The sequence below is a fragment of the Entelurus aequoreus genome, linkage group LG11, assembly GCF_033978785.1.
Source record: "Entelurus aequoreus isolate RoL-2023_Sb linkage group LG11, RoL_Eaeq_v1.1, whole genome shotgun sequence".
NCBI classification, from domain to species: Eukaryota; Metazoa; Chordata; class Actinopteri; order Syngnathiformes; family Syngnathidae; genus Entelurus; species Entelurus aequoreus.
The window spans coordinates 74,430,256-74,450,479 of NC_084741.1; the positions used below are offsets into that span (position 1 = coordinate 74,430,256).

A 20,224-nucleotide genomic window follows, 5' to 3' on the forward strand; every position below is an offset into this window, starting at 1 on the left:
CATGTTTCAGCTCTGAACTATTGAATACAAATGTTTAATATTACTTCATATATTGAAATAAAAGCCACACAATTCTCAAATTAAGAATAGGAGATAAAAAAAACTAATTTGTAATAACGTACTTTTACATGAAAGTATGTTTGATTCAATCACAAATTCAATTAAACACAATGTATAAATATATATAAATATGTAATAAAAAATAACGTTAAATAAGATATTATGCAAATAATAAAATTCCTATAAATTCCCCACAAATAATAGGAATATTCACAAACTAAAGTCACATTTTTCTCTATTTGTTTTATTTCCTGTCAGCACTCTTATTTTGGTTCAGTTTCCTGTTTATCTCTCTGAGTGCTGTCCCCTCAGCTGTGGCTGATTGGCACCGGGCCACACCTGGTGCCAATCAGCCAGCTGCTATTTAGACCTGCCCTGACCTCCAGTCACTGCTGGGTTATTGTCACTACTACCTGTCCTTGTAGCTCACTACTACCTGTCCTTGTAGCTCACTACTACCTGTCCTTGTAGCTCACTACTACCTGTCCTTGTAGCTCACTACTACCTGTCCTTGTAGCTCACTACTACCTGTCCTTGTAGCTCACTACTACCTGTCCTTGTAGCTCACTACTTACCTGTCCTTGTAGCTCACTACTACTTGTCCTTGTAGCTCACTACTACCTGTCCTTGTAGCTCACTACTACCTGTCCTTGTAGCTCACTACTACCTGTCCTTGTAGCTCACTACTACCTGTCCTTGTAGCTCACTACTACCTGTCCTTGTAGCTCACTACTACCTGTCCTTGTAGCTCACTACTACCTGTCCTTGTAGCTCACTACTACCTGTCCTTGTAGCTCACTACTACCTGTCCTTGTAGCTCACTACTACCTGTCCTTGTAGCTCACTACTACCTGTCCTTGTAGCTCACTACTACCTGTCCTTGTAGCTCACTACTACCTGTCCTTGTAGCTCACTACTACCTGTCCTTGTAGCTCACTACTACCTGTCCTTGTAGCTCACTACTACCTGTCCTTGTAGCTCACTACTACCTGTCCTTGTAGCTCACTACTACCTGTCCTTGTAGCTCACTACTACCTGTCCTTGTAGCTCACTACTACCTGTCCTTGTAGCTCACTACTACCTGTCCTTGTAGCTCACTACTACCTGTCCTTGTAGCTCACTACTACCTGTCCTTGTAGCTCACTACTACCTGTCCTTGTAGCTCACTACTACCTGTCCTTGTAGCTCACTACTACCTGTCCTTGTAGCTCACTACTACTCTTCCTTGTAGCTCACTACTACCTGTCCTTGTAGCTCACTACTACCTGTCCTTGTAGCTCACTACTACCTGTCCTTGTAGCTCACTACTACCTGTCCTTGTAGCTCACTACTACCTGTCCTTGTAGCTCACTACTACCTGTCCTTGTAGCTCACTACTACCTGTCCTTGTAACTCACTACTACCTGTCCTTGTAGCTCACTACTACCTGTCCTTGTAGCTCACTACTACCTGTCCTTGTAGCTCACTACTACCTGTCCTTGTAGCTCACTACTACCTGTCCTTGTAGCTCACTACTACCTGTCCTTGTAGCTCACTACTACCTGTCCTTGTAGCTCACTACTACCTGTCCTTGTAGCTCACTACTACCTGTCCTTGTAGCTCACTACTACCTGTCCTTGTAGCTCACTACTACCTGTCCTTGTAACTCACTACTACCTGTCCTTGTAGCTCTGGCTACTTCTGTCCACTCTGCTCCTGTCTTAGTTCATCCTGCTCGTTTCTTGCCACGTGACTTTTCTTTATTCCTGTCACAGTAAGTGTTTTTGTTTCTTGTCCATAGTTTAGCTTTTGTGCTAGTTTCTGCTCATAGCCACGTTTGTTCTCCGCCTTGTGCGCACCTTTTGTTTGTACCCTTGTGTTTGTTTTTGCTTATAGAGTTGAACTAAATCATGTTTTGTCGCACAATGCCCAACAAACTCAGACAACATGAAATCTGTTTATTAAACATGTTTAAAATATTAAAAATGACATGAAATAATAAACTTTTTATTTTTTAAATAACAATGTATGTTTAAACTAAAAGCATCTGAAATCAATTTAATGTTTTACATTTCTTTCAACACTAAAACTCTGCAGTTTAGAATCATGTTTGCTTGCTTATGGCGGGATGACAATGCACACACACACACACACACACACACACACACACACACACACACACACACACACACACACACACACACACACACACACACACACACACACACACACACACACACACACACACACACACACACACACACACACACACACACACACGATGATGTCAGAGCTGGTGTCATGCGGGAATATGAGTCAGCTTGTATGACATCATTGCTGTTTGCAGCTATTAGCTCATCCCCCCCAACCCCTCCCCTTCCAATCACATGATGCGGTGACTTCCTGCAGGGTGATGACGTCACACCTGTGAGTGAGTGAGGTAACACACACACGTGACTGAAGGGGATTCCCAGAAGCTGTATGATGCATAATGTATAGAATAATGTGACTGTATGATGCATAATGTGTACAATAAAAGAGTTATACTTGTGTAGCGCTTTTCTACCTTTTTTTTTAAAGGAACTCCAAAGCGCTTTGATACTATTTCCACATTCACCCATTCACACACCCATTCACACACCCATTCACCCATTCACACACACATTCACCCATTCACACACCCATTCACACACAGTCACCCATTCACACACACATTCACACATTCACACATTCACACACACATTCACACACACATTCACACACACAAAGTATTCTCTTTTTATTTACCGTTTACACAACGTGACAACTTCACTGCTTTTGGGGTTTGTACATATATATATATATATATATATATATATATATATATATATATATATATATATATATATATATATATATATATATATATATATATATATATATATATATATATATATATATATATATATATATGGTATATTAGGTCAGGAAAAACTACAGTGGCTATTTCATCCCTACAAGCCTGTTTCGCAGGTTTCCCTGCTCGTCAGTAATCTGACTCTGGCCACATCCTTGTACAAACCCCGTTTCCATATGAGTTGGTAAATGGTGCTAGATGTAAATATAAACGGAATACAATGATTTGTGAATCATTTTCAAGCCATATTCAGTTGAATATGCTACAAAGACAACATATTTCATGTTCAAACTCATAAACTTTTTTTTTGTGCAAATAATCATTAACTTTATAATTTGATGGCAGCAACACGTGACAAAGAAGTTGTGAAAGGTGGCAATAAATACTGATAAAGTTGAGGAATGCTCATCAAACACTTATTTGGAACATCCCACAGGTGAACAGGCTAATTGGGAACAGGTGGGTGCCATGATTGGGTATAAAAGTAGATTCCATGAAATGCTCAGTCATTCACAAACAAGGATGGGGCGAGGGTCACCACTTTGTCAACAAATGCCTGAGCAAATTGTTGAACAGTTTAAGAACAACATTTCTCAAGCAGCTATTGCAAGGAATTTAGGGATTTCACCATCTACACTCCGTAATATCATCAAAGGGTTGAGAGAATGTGGAGAAATCACTGCAGGTAAGCAGCTAAGCCCGTGACCTTCCATCCCTCAGGCTGTACTGCATCAACAAGCCACATCAGTGTGTAAAGGATATCACCACATGGAACACTTCAGAAAGCCACTGTCACTAAATACAGTTGGTCGCTACATCTGTAAGTGCAAGTTAAAACTCTCCTATGCAAGGCGAAAACCGTTTATCAACAACACCCAGAAATGGCTTGAAAAGGATTCACAAATCATTGTATTCCGTTTATATTTACATCCAACACCATTTCTCAACTCATATGGAAACAGGGTTTGTAGTCGTCTGAGCTCCACACAAGGATGTGGGACTTCTCAGCAGGAGATGTATTTCAGAAGGCGGGGCCTTGTAAACAAATCCTTGCATGTGATTGGATAAGCAGTTGTTGAGGTGCTACTTCAAGCATCACATGGAGATCAAGAAGATGAGAACCACGCTGGGGAACACAAAGACGACATTTTGGATCACATTTTTTGAGCAGGACCGTTTTTTGGTGAAGGAAAGAAAGTTTGGTGTAAGTTTCTGCAAAAAAGTGTTCATGTTTCAAAATAATAATGCATGAAAATGAGTGTTGTTATAAATATATTGTTTGTTTTGACCTCACTAAAGTATTCCACTCTGGAAATACTTTGTGTTTTTCTAGTAATAATACAAATATACTTTTTGGTTTATTTACAAAAAGAGTTGGAAACATAAAAAAAGATGAAAATGTTTAAAAAGTTGATGTGAATAAAAAGAAGTGAAGTTGTTTCAAAATGTTCAAAACTAAACTAATGTTTAGAGACACAATTACCCAGAAGGCTTAGCAACACAAACAGAGACTAGTGGAGGTGTTTGATGGGCCAACATCACCACTTCTGATTGGACGTTCCCTCAGCCAACATCACCACTTCTGATTGGACGTTCCCTCAGTCAACATCACCACTTCTGATTGGACGTTCCTCAGCCAACATCACCACTTCTGATTGGACGTTCCCTCAGCCAACATCACCACTTCTGATTGGACGTTCCCTCAGTCAACATCACCACTTCTGGATTGGACGTTCCCTCAGTCAACATCACCACTTCTGATTGGACGTTCCCTCAGTCAACATCACCACTTCTGGATTGGACGTTCCCTCAGTCAACATCACCACTTCTGATTGGACGTTCCCTCAGTCAACATCACCACTTCTGGTTGGACGTTCCCTCAGTCAACATCACCACGCTGATTGGACGTTCCCTCAGCCAACATCACCACTTCTGATTGGACGTTCCCTCAGCCAACATCACCACTTCTGATTGGACGTTCCCTCAGCCAACATCACCACTTCTGATTGGACGTTCCCTCAGTCAACATCACCACTTCTGATTGGACGTTCCCTCAGCCAACATCACCACTTCTGATTGGACGTTCCCTCAGCCAACATCACCACTTCTGATTGACGTTCCCTCAGCCAACATCACCACTTCTGGATTGGACGTTCCCTCAGTCAACATCACCACTTCTGATTGGACGTTCCCTCAGTCAACATCACCACTTCTGATTGGACGTTCCCTCAGCCAACATCACCACTTCTGATTGGACGTTCCCTCAGCCAACATCACCACTTCTGATTGGACGTTCCCTCAGCCAACATCACCACTTCTGATTGGACGTTCCCTCAGTCAACATCACCACTTCTGATTGGACGTTCCCTCAGTCAACATCACCACTTCTGATTGGACGTTCCCTCAGTCAACATCACCACTTCTGATTGGACGTTCCCTCAGCCAACATCACCACTTCTGGATTGGACGTTCCCTCAGTCAACATCACCACTTCTGATTGGACGTTCCCTCAGCCAACATCACCACTTCTGATTGGACGTTCCCTCAGCCAACATCACCACTTCTGGATTGGACGTTCCCTCAGTCAACATCACCACTTCTGGATTGGACGTTCCCTCAGTCAACATCACCACTTCTGATTGGACGTTCCCTCAGCCAACATCACCACTTCTGATTGGACGTTCCCTCAGCCAACATCACCACTTCTGGATTGGACGTTCCCTTAGTCAACATCACCACTTCTGATTGGACGTTCCCTCAGCCATCATCACCACTTCTGATTGGACGTTCCCTCAGCCAACATCACCACTTCTGGATTGGACGTTCCCTCAGTCAACATCACCACTTCTGATTGGACGTTCCCTCAGCCAACATCACCACTTCTGATTGGACGTTCCCTCAGTCAACATCACCACTTCTGATTGGACGTTCCCTCAGCCAACATCACCACTTCTGATTGGACGTTCCCTCAGCCAACATCACCACTTCTGGATTGGACGTTCCCTTAGTCAACATCACCACTTCTGATTGGACGTTCCCTCAGCCATCATCACCACTTCTGATTGGACGTTCCCTCAGCCAACATCACCACTTCTGGATTGGACGTTCCCTCAGTCAACATCACCACTTCTGATTGGACGTTCCCTCAGCCAACATCACCACTTCTGATTGGACGTTCCCTCAGCCAACATCACCACTTCTGGATTGGACGTTCCCTCAGTCAACATCACCACTTCTGGATTGGACGTTCCCTCAGTCAACATCACCACTTCTGATTGGACGTTCCCTCAGCCAACATCACCACTTCTGATTGGACGTTCCCTCAGCCAACATCACCACTTCTGGATTGGACGTTCCCTCAGCCAACATCACCACTTCTGGATTGGATGTTCCCTCAGTCAACATCACCACTTCTGATTGGACGTTCCATCAGCCAACATCACCACTTCTGATTGGACGTTCCCTCAGCCAACATCACCACTTCTGGATTGGACGTTCCCTCAGCCAACATCACCACTTCTGGATTGGACGTTCCCTCAGCCAACATCACCACTTCTGATTGGACGTTCCCTCAGTCAACATCACCACTTCTGATTGGACGTTCCCTCAGCCAACATCACCACTTCTGATTGGACGTTCCCTCAGCCAACATCACCACTTCTGGATTGGACGTTCCCTCAGTCAACATCACCACTTCTGGATTGGACGTTCCCTCAGTCAACATCACCACTTCTGATTGGACGTTCCCTCAGTCAACATCACCACTTCTGGATTGGACGTTCCCTCAGCCAACATCACCACTTCTGATTGGACGTTCCCTCAGTCAACATCACCACTTCTGATTGGACGTTCCCTCAGTCAACATCACCACTTCTGGATTGGACGTTCCCTCAGCCAACATCACCACTTCTGATTGGACGTTCCCTCAGTCAACATCACCACGCTGATTGGACAAAACCTGCCAGCAAATTACAGTTAGGAGGCTGCGCATAACTGGAAGTTGCATTCATTGGTGCTGCTAGTATATACCTGCTAACTTCCTGCTTGTATGGCTAACTTCCTGCTAGTATGGCTAACTTCCTGCTATCCGTGCTAATGGTGCTAGTACTGGTAAGTGTGAATATTGCAATTCCTGGTGGGAATTGGAACAGGATCGAAGCCCTTGGAGGTGTGACATTTGAGCATTGTGACATCATGGCTGACTTCTGCTTCCTTTGTCAACTTGCAGCATTTTTATCATGCATTTGTTGTTGTTGTTTTTTGTTCTGCTTTGGCACTATTTGTTTCCTTTTGCATTTGTTCTGTGCAACTTTGCTAATGTTGACAACATAACATCCAACTGTGAGATGATTTCTGTCTCTAGACGTGAATTAGCTGAGTCACCTCATTCTTTCTCCTCCGCAGCACAAAATAGACCCGCGGAGGACCAACTACGGCCGCCAGGTGGCGCGCTGTAATTAGCGAAGATTGATTGACAGATCGTCTTCTTCTTCTTCCCTGGTGGAGTTGGTGTGCGGCTGCTCGTGGGTCTTTCTTCTTCTTCTTCTTCTTGTTGTGGTGGTGGTGCAGGTGGTGGTACATATCTGACAGTTGTTGTGGTGGTGGTGGTGCAGGTGGTGGTGGTGCAGGTGGTGTTACATATCTGACAGTGCAGGAACGCAGCTCGGCACCAGCGGGACTTTTTGCATTATTGGACGTCATTTCAGCGAACCTGTTCTGCTGTGACGTGTCACGTCCAACGTCCACGCGGGCTGCAGGTGCGCGGGAAAGGCGCAAGACGCCGCGGGAAAGTCGCGTGGTTTAAAGCGCGTGAAGGAACTTTCTGGAGGAATCAGGTAAGCACTTCAGTCGAACTTCTTCATGTTTTGTACTTTTTAAAGACTTCTTGCCTGCTTTTTAATGGCGGGACCGAACAAGACAGCTGTTGTTGTTTGGAAGGTGAACTCAGCTACCCCTGACGTCATCCCCCTGCAGTGAGCCCTCATGGCCGCTGGGGGGCGCTTACCTCTGCTTCTCTGGTGACACCGTGTGACCACCAGCAGAGGGCGCCAAAGATGCTCCGAATGACTTGAATAGCAGGACTAGAACATTGCTAATGAGATACTAATAGCAGGACTAGAACCATTGTAGAACACTGCTAATGAGATACTAATAGCAGGACTAGAACCATTGTAGAACACTGCTAATGAGATACTAATAGCAGGACTAGAACCATTGTAGAACACTGCTAATGAGATACTAATAGCAGGACTAGAACCATTGTAGAACACTGTATAGGGACGGTATAGCTCGGTTGGTAGAGCGGCCGTGCCAGCAACTTGAGGGTTGCAGGTTCGATCCCCGCTTCCGCCATCCTAGTCACTGCCGTTGTGTCCTTGGGCAAGACACTTGACCCACCTGCTCCCAGTGCCACCCACACTGCTTTAAATGTAACTTAGATATTGGCTTTCACTATGTAAAGCGCTTTGAGTCACTTGAGAAAAAGCGCTATATAAATGTAATTCACTTCACTTCACTAATGAGATACTAATAGCAGGACTAGAACCATTGTAAAACACTGCTAATGAGATACTAATAGCAGGACTAGAACCATTGTAGAACACTGCTAATGAGATACTAATAGCAGGACTAGAACCATTGTAGAACACTGCTAATGAGATACTAATAGCAGGACTAGAACCATTGTAGAACACTGCTAATGAGATACTATTAGCAGGACTAGAACCATTGTAAAACACTGCTAATGAGATACTAATAGCAGGACTAGAACCATTGTAGAACACTGCTAATGAGATACTAATAGCAGGACTAGAACCATTGTAAAACACTGCTAATGACATACTAATAGCAGGACTAGAACCATTGTAAAACACTGCTAATGAGATACTAATAGCAGGACTAGAACCATTGTAGAACACTGCTAATGAGATACTAATAGCAGGACTAGAACCATTGTAGAACACTGCTAATGAGATACTATTAGCAGGACTAGAACCATTGTAAAACACTGCTAATGAGATACTAATAGCAGGACTAGAACCATTGTAGAACACTGCTAATGAGATACTAATAGCAGGACTAGAACCATTGTAAAACACTGCTAATGACATACTAATAGCAGGACTAGAACCATTGTAGAACACTGCTAATGAGATACTAATAGCAGGACTAGAACCATTGTAGAACACTGCTAATGAGATACTAATAGCAGGACTAGAACCATTGTAAAACACTGCTAATGAGATACTAATAGCAGGACTAGTACCATTGTAAAACATTGCTAATGAGATACTAATAGCAGGACTAGAACCATTGTAAAACACTGCTAATGAGATACTAATAGCAGGACTAGGACCATTGTAGAACACTGCTAATGAGATACTATTAGCAGGACTAGAACCATTGTAAAACACTGCTAATGAGATACTAATAGCAGGACTAGAACCATTGTAGAACACTGCTAATGAGATACTAATAGCAGGACTAGAACCATTGTAGAACACTGCTAATGAGATACTAATAGCAGGACTAGAACCATTGTAAAACACTGCTAATGAGATACTAATAGCAGGACTAGAACCATTGTAGAACACTGCTAATGAGATACTAATAGCAGGACTAGAACCATTGTAGAACACTGCTAATGAGATACTAATAGCAGGACTAGAACCATTGTAAAACACTGCTAATGAGATACTAATAGCAGGACTAGAACCATTGTAAAACACTGCTAATGAGATACTAATAGCAGGACTAGAACCATTGTAGAACACTGCTAATGAGATACTAATAGCAGGACTAGAACCATTGTAGAACACTGCTAATGAGATACTAATAGCAGGACTAGAACCATTGTAGAACACTGCTAATGAGATACTAATAGCAGGACTAGAACCATTGTAAAACACTGCTAATGAGATACTAATAGCAGGACTAGAACCATTGTAAAACATTGCTAATGAGATACTAATAGCAGGACTAGAACCATTGTAAAACACTGCTAATGAGATACTAATAGCAGGACTAGGACCATTGTAAAACACTGCTAATGAGATACTAATAGCAGGACTAGAACCATTGTAGAACACTGCTAATGAGATACTAATAGCAGGACTAGAACCATTGTAAAACACTGCTAATGAGATACTAATAGCAGGACTAGAACCGTTGTAGAACACTGCTAATGAGATACTAATAGTAATAACCTACGTTAGGATTGTTTAGGGAATTGTACTATCTGTTAAAGACTTGAGTTTTCCTTGATGTGATTGTCTCATACTACTGTTGGTAGTATCAGACAATACTGTTATATAAAAAATCCTCAACCGACGCACGGAGGGGGGGGTTGGTGGTAGCGGGGGTGTATAATGTACCCCGGAAGAGTTAGGGATGCTGGGTATTTGTCCTGTTGTGTTTATGTTGTGTTACGGTGTGGATGTTCTCCCAAAATGTGTTTGTCATTCTTGTTTGGTGTGGGTTCACATTGTGGCGCATATTTGTAACCGTGTTAAAGTTGTTTATATGGCCACCCTCAGTGTGACCTGTATGGCTGTTGACCAAATGAGAGCTTGTGGTGCCTGAAGGTCCAGATGTCTTCTTTGTGTGCCTGAAGGTCCAAATGAGAGCTTGTGGTGCCTGAAGGTCCAAATGAGAGCTTGTGGTGCCTGAAGGTCCAAAAGTCTTCTTTGTGTGCCTGAAGGTCCAAATGAGAGCTTGTGGTGCCTGAAGGTCCAAATGAGAGTTTGTGGTGCCTGAAGGTCCAAATGAGAGCTTGTGGTGCCTGAAGGTCCAAATGAGAGCTTGTGGTGCCTGAAGGTCCAAATGAGAGCTTGTGGTGCCTGAAGGTCCAAATGAGAGTTTGTGGTGCCTGAAGGTCCAAATGTCTTCTTTGTGTGCCTGAAGGTCCAAATGAGAGTTTGTGGTGCCTGAAGGTCCAAATGAGAGTTTGTGGTGCCTGAAGGTCCAAATGAGAGTTTGTGGTGCCTGAAGGTCCAAATGTCTTCTTTGTGTGCCGTGGTCACCAAGCGTGACATTGGGACGGAGATCCTCTGTTTAGTCATGGGTGTGTCAATTCCAGCCGTGAAAGGTAGACTCTAAAGTACACATGAACGCAACACCTGAGCTTTGTAGTGCAAGCGGGAGGTGAGCAAACACACCTTTTTTCTGAGGCTGACATTCCTGGCAGGCTGGAGAACACACCTTTTTTGGTGTGGGCCTGGGAATGTTTTCTATCTGCGCGGGTCTTTGCACCACCAATGTGTGGCAACATAAAGCATGACTAAGACTAGTTTCACAGTGCACTACCCGCTGCCACCAGCGGGTAGTGCACTGCTGATGAGTCCCAACTAGTTGGAAGCTGGTCCAAATGCAAATCCACGTTTGGCAGTGGGAAAAAACCAAGAAAGAAGAGGAGGAGGCTGTTTAGAAGTCTGACTACTGCTTTCGAGCATCTCCTTGTCACACTTTACACTTGAAAGATGTCGGACGGGAAATGTTGGACCTCTACCTGGAAATATGACACATTCTTTCCTCCTGGGATTTGAAGGATCTCCTTGGTGAGGATGTGCATGGCTCCTATTCTCATGTAGGTAGAAAATGATTATTCATACTAGAAAAATGCCATTACTGACCTTGAGGTAAATAAATCACGCTAAATACCAGACAGATCGTTATTGGGCTGATAAACCCGATATAAAAACAGCAAAGTTCTTCGATGACGAAGACAACAACAAAAGATTAGATGTGCTGTCGGCAGGTCAGGGTGAACAAATCAAACACTCAGCCTGTCTGATTCTTTGTCAACACCACTTTTTTATTGGCCCTCAGAATTCAATCATGAGGTACATTAAAGGCCTCCTGAAAGCCACTACTAGCGACCACGCAGTCTGATAGTTTATATATCAATGATGACATTGCAACACATGCCAATACGGCCGGGTTAACTTAGAAAGTGACATTTTACATTTCCCGCTAAACTTCCACTTGAAAACGTCTTTGTATGATGACGTATGCGCGTGACGTCACTAGATAAACGGAAGTATTGGGACACATTGTATCCAATACAAAAAAGATCTGTTTTCATCTCCAAATTCCACAGTATTCTAGACATCTGTGTTGGTGAATCTTTTGCAATTTGTTTAATGAACAATGAAGACTGCAAAGAAGAAAGTTGTAGGTGGGATCGGTGTATTAGCGGCTGGCTGCAGCAACACAACCAGGAGGACTTTGACTTGGATAGCAGACGCGCTATCCGACGCTACCCGCCGACCGCATCTATGATCGGGTGAAGTCCTTCGTCGCGCCGTCGATCGCTGGAACGCAGGTGAGCACGGGTCGGGTGTTGATGAGCAGATGAGGGCTGGCTGGCGTAGGTGCAGTGCTAATGTTTTTATCTTAGCTCTGACGAGGTCCCGTAGCTAAGTTAGCTTCAATGGCGTCGTTAGCAACAGCATTGTTAAGCTTTGCCAGGCTGGGAATTATTAACCGTGTAGTTACATGTCCATGGTTTAATAGTATTGTTGATCTTCTGTCTATCCTTCCAGTCAGGGGTTTATTTCTTTTGTTTCTATCCACATTGGAGCCAGATGCTATCACGTTAGCTCCGTAGCTAAAGAGCTTCGCCAATGTATTGTCGTGGAGATAAAAGTCACTGTGAATGTCCATTTGGCGTTCTGGACTCTCATTTTCAAGAGGATATAGTATCCCAGGTGGTTTAAAATACAAATCCGTGATCCACAATAGAAAAAGGAGAAAGTGTGGAATCCAATGAGCCAGCTTGTACCTGAGTTACGGTCAGAGCGAAAAAAGAGACGTCCTGCACTGCACTCTAGTCCTTCACTCTCACGTTCCTCATCCACGAATCTTTCATCCTGGCTCAAATTAATGGGGTAATCATCGCTTTCTCGGTCCGAATCTCTCTCGCTGCTGGTGTAAACAATGTGCAGATGTGAGGAGCTCCACAACCTGTGACGTCACGCTACTTCCGCTACAGCCAAGGCTTTTTTTTTATCAGCCACCAAAAGTTGCCAACTTTATCGTCGATGTTCTCTACTAAATCCTTTCAGCAAAAATATGGCAATATCGCAAAATGATCAAGTATGACACATAGAATGGATCTGATATCCCCGTTTAAATAAAAACAATTAATTTCAGTAGGCCTTTAAACAAATTGCAACATATTCACCAACACAGATGTCCACAATACTGTGGAATGTTGCCATGAAAACAGACGACTTAATAGCTGGCCACCATGCTGTCCCAAAATGTCCGCTACAATCCGTGACGTCACGCGCAGACGTCATCATACTGAAATGTTTTCAGCAGGATATTTACTTTCTAAGTTAACCCGGCCGTATTGGCATGTGTTGCAATGTTAAGATGTCATCATTGATATATAAACTATCAGACTGCGTGGTCGCTAGTAGTGGCTTTCAGTAGGCCTTTAATGCTGTTTATGGTTACATCCCTAAGCCCAAAGTGCATATCAATCAAAATGTTGAAAATGATACAGAAAAATCAAGTGTTGTGCATCTTTCGATATCATCAAAAGCAGACTGTGGAGAAAGTGACGGAATGAAAGGGAAAGATAGGATAATAATTGTAGTCAGAAGAATAAACGCTTGTTATGTAAGATTGATCCCAATCCACCTCCAAAGTATCATAACTTTGGAGGTGGTGACACCCCTGACAAGCACTCGATCTATTGTATTACCGTTGCGATGCGTGGGTTCATGTATTATTTGTGTAAGACCACAGCTATCAATTATGGTTTGGAGCGCCACGCACTGAGGGTCCGATGGGGTATTCATATGGATATTAAAGTCCCCCATTATGATTATATTGTCGGCGTGCGTCACTAGATCAGCAACGATCTCTGAGAATTCACTGATAAAATCCGAATAGGGCCCAGGGGGGCGGTAGATAACAGCCAGGTCGAGAGGTAGCGGTGTGACAGACCTCATAGTAAGCACCTCAAACGATTTATATTTATTATTTAGGTTAGGGGTAAGGTTGAAATTTTCATTGTATATTAGTGCGACACCACCTCCCCTTTTAAGAGGACGGGCAACATGCGCATTCGTATAGTTAGGAGGAGATGCCTCATTGAGCGCAAAAAATGTGTCTGGTTTGAGCCAGGTTTCGCTAAGACCAATGACGTTAAGATTGTTGTCTCTAATGACCTCATTAACTAATAACGCCTTGGGAGACAATGATCTTATGTTTAAAAAGCCCATATTATAGGTATTGGGCTGTTTTGACGAGTTTTTGTTAAGATTATCCGTAGTGGCAATATTAACAATGTTGCGTTTATTATGCGTAGTGCACTTGAAATAGTTTCGACCATATAATAGGAATTGCCCGTATGTGGGCTCTGTACCGAGGATGTGGTTGTGGCTTGTACAGCCCTTTGAGACACTTGTGATTTAGGGCTATATAAATAAACATTGATTGATTGATTGATTGATTGATTGATTGATCCCTGTGGCACACCATGGAGTCATAGTAGGACCTTCAACTCTGGCCACTTTGTAACCTGACACTTTCACTCTGGAACTGCTTGAAATGAGCTTCTATTCCAGATATTCTTTGCTTATTCACAAACTTACAAACAGTCTTAGTGCAGCCATCATGACGTCTGCAGCAGAGATGGAGCTCAACAGCTGCTTCACACACACACACACACACACACACACACACACACACACACACACACACACACACACACACACACTCACACACACACACACACACACACACACACACACACACACACACACACACACACACACACACACACACACACACACACACACACACACACACACACACACACACACACACACACACACACACACACACACAAGCCCAGCCCAGTCTGACTCCTCCTCCTCCTCCTCCCCTGTTGGTGCTCCAGCCCCTCCCCTCCCTGCTCAGACATTAGAGCTGTGGACGAGCAGGAAAGTCCTCCTTTTTGCCAGCTAGAGAGACACACACAAACACACACACACACACACACACAGCCAGAGAGTGAGTGAGACTACACCCTCCAGCACTTCTTCTTCTTCTCCACCCTTATCACACACACACACTTCTAGAAAGCCTCCATTTGCAGCTGGCTGCTCCTGAGAGCTTCCCAACAGCAAGAAAAGAAGGTAAGATCACATTCAAGTTTGTCTAAGTCTAAGATCCATGTTTTGTTGGAAGTTTGTCTAAGTCTAAGATCCATGTTTTGTTGGAAGTTTGTCTAAGTCTAAGATCCATGTTTTGTTGGAAGTTTGTCTAAGTCTAAGATCCATGTTTTGTTGGAAGTTTGTCTAAGTCTAAGATCCATGATTTGTTGAAAGTTTGTCTAAGTCTAAGATCCATGATTTGTTGAAAGTTTGTCTAAGTCTAAGATCCATGATTTGTTGAAAGTTTGTCTAAGTCTAAGATCCATGTTTTGTTGGAAGTTTGTCTAAGTCTAAGATCCATGTTTTGTTGGAAGTTTGTCTAAGTCTAAGATCCATGTTTTGTTGGAAGTTTGTCTAAGTCTAAGATCCATGTTTTGTTGAAAGTTCTCCTCTTGACAAACGTGTTGAGGCGGTGGAGGGGAAGGAGGGGAAGGAGGGGAAGGAGGGGCCGGGCAGAAGATCATGTTGAAGTAGTTGGCGGCCCACCCGTGTTAGTGGGCGGCCCACCCACGTTAGCGGGCACAGACTTTTGCTGCCTACTCTTCCAGCTGGCGTGGTCTTTCCCGCCTTTTTGTGTCCTGATAATAATGATAATGATTGTTCATTTCAAGGCATCTTTTTCTTTAGTTCACCGTAACTAATATTTCTCATTTCTTTTTATTGCTGCTGGGGTTTTTGTAACCATAGATATTCACTTTTGGCCCCTTTTCCGCTGCATGCCAACTACACTTTTGGCCCCTTTTCCGCTGCATGCCAACTACACTTTTGGCCCCTTTTCCGCTGCATGCCAACTACACTTTTGGCCCCTTTTCCGCTGCATGCCAACTACACTTTTGGCCCCTTTTCCGCTGCATGCCAACTACACTTTTGGCCCCTTTTCCGCTGCATGCCAACTACACTTTTGGCCCCTTTTCCGCTGCATGCCAACTACACTTTTGGCCCCTTTTCCGCTGCATGCCAACTACACTTTTGGCCCCTTTTCCGCTGCATGCCAACTACACTTTTGGCCACTTTTCCGCTGCATGCTAACTACACTTTTGGCCCCTTTTCCGCTGCATGCTAACTACACTTTTGGCCCCTTTTCCGTTGCATGCCAACTACACTTTTGGCCCCTTTTCCGCTGCATGCCAACTACACTTTTGGCCCCTTTTCCGCTGCATGCCAACTACACTTTTGGCCCCTTTTCCGCTGCATGCCAACTACACTTTTGGCCCCTTTTCCGCTGCATGCCAACTACACTTTTGGCCCCTTTTCCGCTGCATGCCAACTACACTTTTGGCCAATTTTCCGCTGCATGCTAACTACACTTTTGGCCCCTTTTCCGCTGCATGCTAACTACACTTTTGGCCCCTTTTCCGTTGCATGCCAACTACACTTTTGGCCCCTTTTCCGCTGCATGCTAACTACACTTTTGGCCCCTTTTCCGTTGCATGCCAACTACACTTTTGGCCCCTTTTCCGCTGCATGCCAACTACACTTTTGGCCCCTTTTCCGCTGCATGCTAACTACACTTTTGGCCCCTTTTCCGTTGCATGCCAACTACACTTTTGGCCCCTTTTCCGCTGCATGCTAACTACACTTTTGGCCCCTTTTCCGCTGCATGCTAACTACACTTTTGGCCCCTTTTCCGTTGCATGCCAACTACACCTTTGGCCCCTTTTCCGTTGCATGCCAACTACACTTTTGGCCCCTTTTCCGCTGCATGCTAACTACACTTTTGGCCCCTTTTCCGCTGCACGCCAACTACACTTTTGGCCCCTTTTCCGCTGCATGCTAACTACACTTTTGGCCCCTTTTCCGCTGCATGCTAACTACACTTTTGGCCCCTTTTCCGCTGCATGCTAACTACACTTTCCCATTGGCCAAAGCAGCTCATGTTTGTAGTGCCAAGTTGACACCGCATGCCCTGAAACTAACCCAAATGCTAATGCTAGCTTAACTACCGTACTTTCCAGACTATAAAGTGCACTGATGTATCAACTTTAGGGAAAACAATATTTTCCATGTATTAGCTGCAAGTCGCAGGCGTTGTGAAAGGAGTTGTTTACACAGAAAAATGCTGTAAATGTTTCCAAACGGTGCCTGTAACGCGGCAGTAAAACGGCCGCTCAAACAAAACGTCAGTCATGGTCATGGAGCCACTAGCTGCACAAGCTAGCTCTCCAATCAGCTAAACAGACTCAATAACTCCACGCTGACATTTTGGTGAAGTTTATGAGGCATTTGTGAAAGTGAAACAATAAAACAAGGATGCCATTGTAATTTAATATTACTAACATAGACACTTGTAAACATGTTAGCATATTAGCTAATGCTAACGACGCTCACTTCATTACAGTACGATAGCACGTACAAATATGCATGAAAATCACACGCAGGACGATTTTATTAGGTAAGAAGAGTTTTAGTTATATTGTAAAACTTACTAACGTTGCTTGGGGTGAGGAATGAAGAATCCGTACGAGTAGAGACGCTATGGAAGACCGAACGGCACTTCTACTTCAGGTTGAAAGCACTAAGTGGAAGGACACTGCAGCGAATGCGTCTTAAAGATGGCGCCTTAGCACAAACTACAACACACGTTTTCAGTGTTTTTCTTGTTTTGTTTTTTAAAGCTATTTGCATTATGGCCGTCAGCCAAGAAAAATCCATAAATTAGCCGCACGGTTTGATAAGCCGCAGTGTTCGGGTTTATGTCAGCATGTCTGTGATGTGGATGTAGCTGGACTATATCCCTGCTCTACAAAATGTACATTTATGTCAGCATTTATGTCAGCATGTCTGTGATGTGGATGTAGCTGGACTATATCCCTGCTCTACAAAATGTACATTTAAGTCAGCATTTATGTCAGCATGTCTGTTATGTTGGTGTAGCTGGACTATATCCCTGCTCTACAAAATGTACATTTATGTCAGCATTTATGTCAGCATGTCTGTGATGTGGATGTAGCTGGACTATATCCCTGCTCTACAAAATGTACATTTAAGTCAGAATTTATGTCAGCATGTCTGTGATGTGGATGTAGCTGGACTATATCCCTGCTCTACAAAATGTACATTTAAGTCAGCATTTATGTCTGTGATGTGGATGTAGCTGGACTATATCCCTGCTCTACAAAATGTACATTTATGTCAGCATTTATGTCAGCATGTCTGTGATGTGGATGTAGCTGGACTATATCCCTGCTCTACAAAATGTACATTTAAAGGCCTACTGAAATGAATTTTTTTTTATTTAAACGGGGATAGCAGATCTATTCTATGTGTCATACTTGATCATTTCGCGATATTGCCATATTTTTGCTGAAAGGGTTTAGTATAGAACAACGACGATAAAGATTGCAACTTTTGGTATCTGATAAAAAAAAGGCTTGCACCTACCGGAAGTAGCGTGACGTAGTCAGTTGAACATATACGCAAAGTTCCCTATTGTTTACAATGATGGCCGCATGAAGTGAGAGAGATTCGGACCGAGAAAGCGACAATTTCCCCATTAATTTGAGCGAGGATGAAATATTTGTGGATGAGGAAAGTGCAAGTGAAGGACTAGTGGGGAGTTGAAGCTATTCAGATAGGGAAGATGCTGTGAGAGCCGGGGGTGACCTGATATTCAGCTGGGAATGACTACAACAGTAAATAAACACAAGACATATATATACTCTATTAGCCACAACACAACCAGGCTTATATTTAATATGCCACAAATTAATCCCACATAAAAACACCTACGTGTTTGTTATGCTAGCTCCTAGCTCCTCTGCTAGCTCCTAGCTCCATAGAACACGCCAATACAATTCAAACACCTGATCAACACACACAATCACTCAGCCCAAAAGACCGTTCACCTAACCCAAGGTTCATAAAGCTTATATATTTTTAAAAAGTTACGTACGTGACGCGCACGTACGGTCAAGCTATCAAATGTTTAGCAGCCAAGGCTGCATACTCACGGTACCTGATATTCAGCTGGGAATGACTACAACAGTAAATAAACACAAGACATATATATACTCTATTAGCCACAACACAACCAGGCTTATATTTAATATGACACAAATTAATCCTGCATAAAAACACCTACGTCTTTGTTATGCTAGCTCCTAGCTCCTATGCTAGCTCCTAGCTCCATAGAACACGCCAATACAATTCAAACACCTGATCAACACACACAATCACTCAGCCCAAAAGACCGTTCACCTAACCAAAGGTTCATAAAGCTTATATATTTTAAAAAAGTTACGTACATACGCAAAAAAAAAGTTGCGCACATACGGTCAAGCGATCAAATGTTTAGAAGCCAAAGCTGCATACTCACGGTAGCACGTCTGCGTCTTTGTCATCCAAATCAAAGTAATCCTGGTAAGAGTCTGTGTTGTCCCAGTTCTCTACAGGCGTCTGTGTATCGAAGTCAAAAGTCCTCCTGGTTAGAGTCTCTGTTATCCGAGTTCTTCCATCTTGACTGCATCTTTCGGGAATGTAAACAAAGAAGCGCCGGCTGTGTACTGTTGTTGCTGACTACGTTCGAAAAATACGTCCATTTCGCACCGACAACTTTCTTCTTTGCTTGCTCAGCTTCCTTCTCCATAATGCAATGAACATGATTGCAACAGATTCACCAACACAGATGTCCAGAATACTGTGGAATTATGAAATGAAAACAGAGCTTTTTCGTATTGGCTTCAATGTGGAAGGCATACCCGTGTTCCCCGGGCTACGTCACGCGCATACGTCATCCTCAGAGGCGTTTCGAACCGGAAGTTTAGCGGCAAATTTAAAATGTCACTTTATAAGTTAACCCGGCCGTATTGGCATGTGTTATAATGTTAAGATTTCATCATTGATATATAAACTATCAGACTGCGTGGTCGGTAGTAGTGGCTTTCAGTAGGCCTTTAAGTCAGCATTTATGTCAGCATGTCTGTGATGTGGATGTAGCTGGACTATATCCCTGCTCTACAAAATGTACATTTAAGTCAGCATTTATGTCAGCATGTCTGTGATGTGGATGTAGCTGGACTATATCCCTGCTCTACAAAATGTACATTTAAGTCAGCATTTATGTCAGCATGTCTGTGATGTGGATGTAGCTGGACTATATCCCTGCTCTACAAAATGTACA

General features: G+C 43.4%; 2 protein-coding genes across 5 annotated transcripts in view; one reads left to right on the forward strand and one right to left on the reverse strand.

Annotated features, from left to right (window-relative positions):
* Positions 1 to 20,224, reverse strand: part of LOC133660465 (platelet endothelial aggregation receptor 1-like) — a 618,594-nt gene that overhangs the window by 420,587 nt on the left and 177,783 nt on the right. The gene's annotated exons all lie outside the window — the stretch shown is intronic.
* The window catches only part of LOC133660466 (prelamin-A/C-like), a 55,837-nt gene continuing 42,964 nt past the window's right edge, over positions 7,352 to 20,224 (forward strand). Inside the window, exons 1-2 of one of the 3 annotated variants that reach the window (XM_062063984.1) lie at positions 7,352 to 7,458; positions 7,585 to 7,770. The gene's annotated coding sequence lies outside the window, so the exon portion shown is untranslated. Of the gene's footprint in view, positions 7,459 to 7,489; positions 7,531 to 7,563; positions 7,771 to 14,936; positions 15,088 to 20,224 lie in introns of those variants that run through there. The other 2 variants (XM_062063982.1, XM_062063983.1) reach the window with 2 other exon arrangements.